Source organism: Arvicanthis niloticus, chromosome Y (genome assembly GCF_011762505.2).
Source record: "Arvicanthis niloticus isolate mArvNil1 chromosome Y, mArvNil1.pat.X, whole genome shotgun sequence".
In the NCBI taxonomy this organism is placed as follows: Eukaryota; Metazoa; Chordata; class Mammalia; order Rodentia; family Muridae; genus Arvicanthis; species Arvicanthis niloticus.
The window spans coordinates 12298747-12306158 of NC_133431.1; positions in this window are offsets into that span (position 1 = coordinate 12298747).

Sequence of the window (7412 nt, forward strand, 5' to 3'; positions counted from 1 at the left end):
CATTTTGTTGACTAACCAGAACCTCTGTCATCTCTCCTAACTAAAACATTTAGTTCTGAACCTGGCTTTTTCTTGGCTTTAGAATGAATGTCAGCTGAAAACCATCCCCAAAATTAAGACCATGTGCACACCATCTGCTACACCAGGCTTTGAAACATCTTCCAAGCCCTTTGGGGCTTCAACCCTCCAGTGCGTCCACTATACTGTGCTTCCACAGTAACTTTAGTCATCTCCATTTGCAAATACTCAAGAAAAATCTAAAACCCAAGGTACACAGACACAAATCTGACAGATAAGCCACTCTGACACAAAGAACAATGACACATCAGCATTCAGTTGGGATTTCGGAGGGTTTCCGTGTTCCAATCCATGCACCAAGATGTTGTGCCCAAGTCACTGGTACACCAAAGGCCACCAAGAACCTATTGCAATGCAAATACACGAAGGTCTGTACTATGAGCTCAGTAACAAGGATTCTCCCCAGTCAATCTCACATCAGGTCCAAAATGAGAGACCAAGTCTAGGGGTGCTGAGTATTTATTGCAGCTGCAACAAGATTGGGACATTAACATACTGGTCAGCAACTTACTTTTTAAGAAATTTTATATCTGGCATAATTGGCAATAAAAAACCAGGGGATAAAACCATCTGACAACTATGATGGGTAGGCTAACCTTTTTTTCCTCTTTAAGTTTTATTAGTTATCTCTATGTAGCTAAACCTTGCTGTTGTACCTTGACTGGCTGTTGATAAGAGGGTTTTCTCATAGGATGTCTGCTCAAGTGGACTTTGTGCAATCTTTGTGCAAGAGTTGGTTGGACTTCATAAACTCACCTTTTTGACTAAGACCTTTATTATCAAAAGATGCTACTGTTTGCCTGCAAGCCATGACTGAAAGTAAAACAGGTACGCTATCCAAGACATAATTCATTGTCTGTTACTGCAAACCCTAATATCAGTTGCCCTTACAACTGGCACAGAATACAAGTGGCCCTCACCATTGGAAAAGAATACTAGTGGAAATTACCTCTCCCCTTGTGCATGCCTCCTAAAGATACTGCAGACCATCCCCACTTGCCCTTTCTTTCCTGCCTCATCCCTGTATCATAGACCCCACTTGGGCAGATAGTTCCTGTTCACCCACATGCCATGCCTGAAAGGACACAAAATAACTTTTCAATAGATCTACCACAATATTTGTTATCTCAAATGCAATTTTCACAGTTGCCTCTAGTACTGTACAAAACACCAGAAGCAGCCTAACCTCACTAATGACAACGTCTCCTTGTAGATTACTAAGATCATCTCTTCCTGCCCATCTCTTCCCCCAGCTTTCAAAATTAGCAAGCATTCCCTCTGGAACATAACAAACAAACAGGTCAGTAAAAGAGGCAACAGTCAGCCAAAGCTCTCTGCAAATCCAAACATTAAACAGTAACCCAGGAACAAAACACCCACCCAAACAAGACAAATCCAAAAATAAGTACCTAAATCAATAATCATTTCAAACCCAGAGGCCTAGACACCACCATTGGAATATAAATAACAACCAGGAAAGTAAGTCACCAAGAAATCCAAGCAATCCTATCACAGCAGGTCCTGAGAAATTAAAACATGCAACAGATAAGGTACAAAGGAGGTTGCTTAGGGGAAGGGATAGAGATGATGCACAAGAGGACCTGCAGACATTCAGACAGACAGGTAGCAGAGGGAGAGAGCGCTGAGGGTAGAGAAAGAGAATAGAGAGGGGCATGTGCAGAGAACAGAGACAGGGAACAAACAGAGCTGTGTAGCTGGTGGTCTGTGTATATAAAGCACACCTGACAACAGCAGCAGGTGATGGAGGCAGGGAATGACTTAAGCAGCTGCTAAGTTCCTGAGAGTTGGCCAATAAAATTGCCTGTGCACTGACAACTACAGAGACAAGGTTCACCCACAGAACAGGAAAGGAAGAGAGAGTCTCAGACATTAAAGATGAATAAAACAAAATGGATACATGGGTCAAAAAATGTAGATTCTAAAAGTTTCCTAGCCCTAAACAACCCGAAATTCTGCAACATATGAGAAGGGAATAATTACAGATGATTGGAATAGAAAAAAGAAAACTTTCTGTCTAAAGGTCTAGAAAATAGTTTCAATGAAATCATAAAGGAAACTTTTCCTAAACCAAAGAAGATGCCTGTTAATGGACAAGAAGCATGCATAAAACCCAACGGATTGGAGGGAAAAAAAGTCCCTTTACCACATAATAAAGAAACACTAGCCACTCGGTGGTGGCACAGGACTTTAATCCCAGCACTTGGGAGGCAGAGGCAGGTGGATTTCTGAGATCGAGGCCAGCCTGGTCTACAGAGTGAGTTCCAGGACAGCCAGAGATACACATAGAAATCCTCTCTCGGAAAAACCAAAAAAAGAAAAAAAACCAAAACACTAAAGGTAAAAAATAAAGCAACATAAAAAACTGAAACAGAAAAAAAAGTAACAAAACTAAAACAAAGTAAGAACAAGTAATGTATGAAAACAGATCTATTAGATTTATGCCTGTCTTCATTAAAACAGCTTTTGTTTGTTTGTTTGTTTGTTTCTTTTTGGGACAGGGTTTCTCTGTGTAGCCCTGGCTATCCTGGAACTCACTCTGTAGACCAGGCTGAGTTCAAACTCAGAAATCCGCCTGCCTCTGCCTCCCAAATGCTGGGATTAAAGGTGTGTGCCACCACTGCCCAGCTATACCTGTCTTCTTAATGTATTCTATAAAAGACAAAAGGGTTTGGACACATGTGCTGCAGAGTCAGAGAAACCACCCGTGTTTCTACAAGAAAACAACTGGTCCAAATGTTTTGTGCAGATTCAGAATCAGCCATGACAGAGAAGTTACTCAGAGGTCACCTCCTGATTTAACACGTGAGGGGCATCACCAGGGACCTCACTGGTGGTCACATCTGGCTGATGCTTCCCAAGCAGCCCCAGAGAGGACCCAGCACCCCAGCTCCCACTGCTCAGCCGCCTGCCCTTACCCATTATGCGCAGTGATCCTGTGCTCACCATGATGAGATTTCAGAGCTTCACTGAGGTCTCCACACAGTGCCCACAACAGGGCTCAGAGCAGGACACAGAGAGCCACTTAAGACTGCACAGGAACAGTGAACTTGCAGACTGGCATCCAGAACAATCCGCCTCCTTGTCTGATTGGCAGGTATGCTTGGAAGCATTGATTGGCCTGTGAGTCTTACCACTCCTCAAGGTTAAAGTGTGCTTTTGAACATGAAAGACAGCATTCAAACAAAGAAACAAAAGGAGACAATTAACACACGTGAGCAGCAAGCAACAAAATAAAAACAGAGAGTCGAGTTCAGGCTCACTTATTTCTTGCTGAATTTTCATTAATATGACTTACCTTTCTCGATGCAGCAGATTCCAGTGGTGATCACCTTCATTTCCCTTCTGAATTTTTGCCAGATCCTTCTTCCAGCAAGGTCCCTCACTAGGTCTCTCTTCTTCTCTCCAAGTCCCAAGTCCTAAGTTCCTAGTCCTTATTGCCTCCAAGTTCCAAGTTACTTCTTGCAAGTTCTCTTCCAAGTGCCTGCTACCTAATGCCTAATTCCTACTCCAAGTTGTACTCCAAGTTCTACTCTCTGAAGTGTCTGATCCTCTGCTGTCTGCCTCTGCCTTTTATATGTCTCACTTCTAAGCCACACCTCTAAGTCACACCTTTAATCATGCCCTTAGGTCTTGTCTCTAAATATGATCTCTAGGTCACACTCTGATGTTACACACCTTTAATCTCACACACCTTCAATCTCACATAGCCAAGGAAAGTCCTGGGTATCCAAAGCAAGATGTTATCAGAGTGTGTTCAGCTGTTGTAGACTATTGTAATACAAGTCTCATGTCAGGGTATATGGCTCAAGATGGCTACAAAGCTGATAGCCACTTACTGCTAATAGTCAGCTCCCAACAGAAATGGGACAAAAAGTAGTCAACCTGAATCCAACTCTCTGTATTGGTTAGCTTCCAGAAAGATAATGAAAATGGGACAAGAAATTAGTCAGCCTGAATTCAACTCTCTGTTTTGGTTTTGTTTGCTGCTCACATGTGTTAATTTTCTGCTTTTGTTCTTGCATGCTGTCTTTTTTGCTCGAAATAAAAGGAATCATAAGTTAGAATCCAAAATACAACCAAAGGTTGATGGCAATTTGTCAGAGCCAGATTGTGCTGACCAAGAGGAAGTGGAAGTCAAATTTTATGAAGCTGAAATGCCCTCTTCCTATGTGTCTCCACCTGCAAGTGCTCCCCCAATGGAGACAATGGTTGTAGATTCCAAAAAGGAATTACAGGACAAAATTTCTACCCTTAAACAACTGATAGAATTAGAAAAAAAAAGTATCAGGACTTAAGGAGAAGGGCAATTTGCTTCTAGTGATAACCAGATGCAATAAGATCCAGGTTTATATGCTCAAATGCAAAATGCAGCCATGAAGGCTTGGCATAAACTTCCAGTAAAGGGAGACCCTGGTGCATCTTTAACAACAGTCAGGCAAGGGCCTGATGAGTTAATTTCTGACTTTGTTCATCGATTAATGACAACAGCAGGGAGGATTTTGGTAATGCAGAGGCAGGCATAGATTATGTGAAACAACTTGCATATGAAAATGCTAATCCTGCCTGCCAAGAGGCCATTAGACCTTATAGGAAAAAGACAGACCTTACCATGTATATCAGACCCTGTTCTGACATAGGTCCCTCTTACCAACAGGGATTAGCTATGGCAGCTGCCATGCAAGGACAATCAGTAGGAGATTTTTTCGCAAGTAAAGACAGAAAGGCATGTTTTAAATGTGGCAAGCCTGGACACTTTGCAAAAGATTGCTAGGTAGAAAATGAGTTAAGCCAGAGACAGCCCAGAAAACAGCCTGGGCTCTGCCCACTTTGCAAATATGGAAGGCATTAAGCTAGTGATTGTAGGTCTAAACAAGACACACACAGTGACACCCTTTCCCATAATCAGGGAAACTGGAACAGGGGCCAGCTCCAGGCTTATGGAGCAGTCAGTGTCCTATTGGAAAACACCAATCCCTTTCTGAACTCAGTCGAGCAACACCAGAAAGCACAGGACTGGACCTCAGTTCTGCCACCCACACAGTATTAACCCCAGAAATGGGACCTCAGGCCTTACCCACTGGAGTGTTTGGACCACTCTATCCAAATGTGTTTGGCCTGATAGTGGGAAGAAGCAGTGTTACTATGCAGGGACTACAAATTTTTCCTGGAGTTATAGATAATGATTATCAAGGTGAAATTAAGGTAATGGCACAGGCAATTCAGAATATAGTCACCATTCCTACAGGAAAGAGGATAGCTCAACTATTGATACTTCCATTGTACCCTACTAATCACAAATATAAGAATCCTAAAAGAGGGGATCAAGGCTTTGGTTCCTCTGATGCATACTGGGTACAGCCTATAGTTAAACAAAAACCTATGATGACAATTTGGCTGGATGGAAAGGCGTTCCAAAGCTTGGTTGACACAAGAGCTGATGTAACTACCCTAAAACAAAGTGATTGGCCTGCCACCTGGCCTCTTACCCCAACCTCAACCAATTTAAAGGGTATTGGCCAAAGTCAAAACACACTACAAAGCTCTAAGGTGCTGATGTGGAAAGAAAGAAATACAGGAAATATACAACCCTATGTCATCTCAGGCCTTCCCATTAATCTCTGGGGAAGAGATGTGTTATCTCATTTGAGACTGATTATGTGCAGCCCTAATGAACTAATCACGGCTCAAATGATAAACTCTGGATTTTCTCCCAGGGAAAGGATTAGTAAAATGTTTTTTTTTTTTGTTTTTTTTTTTTGGTTTTTCGAGACAGGGTTTCTATGTGTAGCCCTGGCTGTCCTGGAACTCACTGTAGACCAGGCTGGCCTTGAACTCAGAAATCCGCCTGCCTCTGTCTCTCAAGTGCTGGGATTAAAGGCATGCGCCACCACCGCCCGGCAGGATTAGTAAAATGAAGAAGAGATTATCTAACTTGGATTAGGCCAGGCAGTGGTGGTACACGCCTTTAATCCCAGCACTTTAGAGGCAGAGGCAGGCAGATTTCTGAGTTCAAGGCGAGCCTGGTCCACAGAGTGAGTTCCAGGTTAGCCAGGGCTACCATGTCCTCTTTCTGAAGGAAATACCAAGGCAGAACTAGCTACTTGTATAGCTGCAGTGACTTTATCAAATCAGAAATCTAATTTGGATCAGGCCATAAAGGCTCATGAGGTACAACACCTTAATTCTAAAACTTTAAAAGTTATGTTTAAAATTACCTGAGAACAAGATAGACAAATTGTTAAACAATGTCGATCATGTGTTAAACTTTTACCAGTTCCTTATATGGGTGTAAATCCAAAGGGACTGATACCAAACAGTATCTGGCAAATGGATGTTACTCATTATAATAAATTTAGCAAGCAAAAATATATACATGTATGTGCAGACACATACACTGGTTTCATTTATGCAACATTACAAACTGGAGAAGCAAGCATGTGATCACTCATATGCTTGCTATAATCGCTGTATTGGGTGTGCTGAAACAGATAAAAACTGACAATTGCCCAGGTTATACAAGCTCCAGTTTCCCCCAATTTTGTGAAAGATTGGGAATACTACATAAAATGGGTATTCCATATAATCCACGAGGCCAAGGTGTGGTAGAAAGAGCACATCAAACCATTAAATGTCAATTTGAAAAAATTAAAAAGGGGGAATGGTACCCTACCAAGGGATCCCCCAGAAATATCCTTCATCATGCACTCTTCATTTTAAATTTTTAAAATTTGGATTCTGAAGGAAAATCTGCTGCAGGTAGATTCTGGCATCCTGATACCAAAAAAAAAAAAAAAAAAAAAAAATGCAACAGTCCTCTGGAAAGACCCATTAACTGGAACCTGGAATGGGCCAGATCCAGTGCTTATCTGGGGAAGAGTTTCTGTTTGCATATATTCCCAAATTGCAGATGCTGCACGTTGGCTGCCAGAGAGGCTGATTAAACAAATAGACAACAAAAACAAATCCGGGGAGGAGAAACCCCCTGAGAAGCATATTTTTCTTCACAGGAAACATGAAGATGCTTCACTATTCCCTTCAAACTGGAACAGATCAATGAGAAACCTGACCTGAGAAGTTATCAGTGCTGAAAGAGACATCACCACCCAGATCTCCAGGGTGGCTCTATTGGACTCTTGATTCCCTGACTTATGATTTAGTGGGGACCTAGATTGTTTTAGATTTAGTGGGAATTTAGATTGTTTAGACCCAGGAGAAAACTCACTACCACAGTTACTATAGTTGTTTTTTGGGGTTTGAGATTGACTAGAGCAGGAACAGGGATTTCCTTACTTGTTTTCTTTAGATCAAAGCTA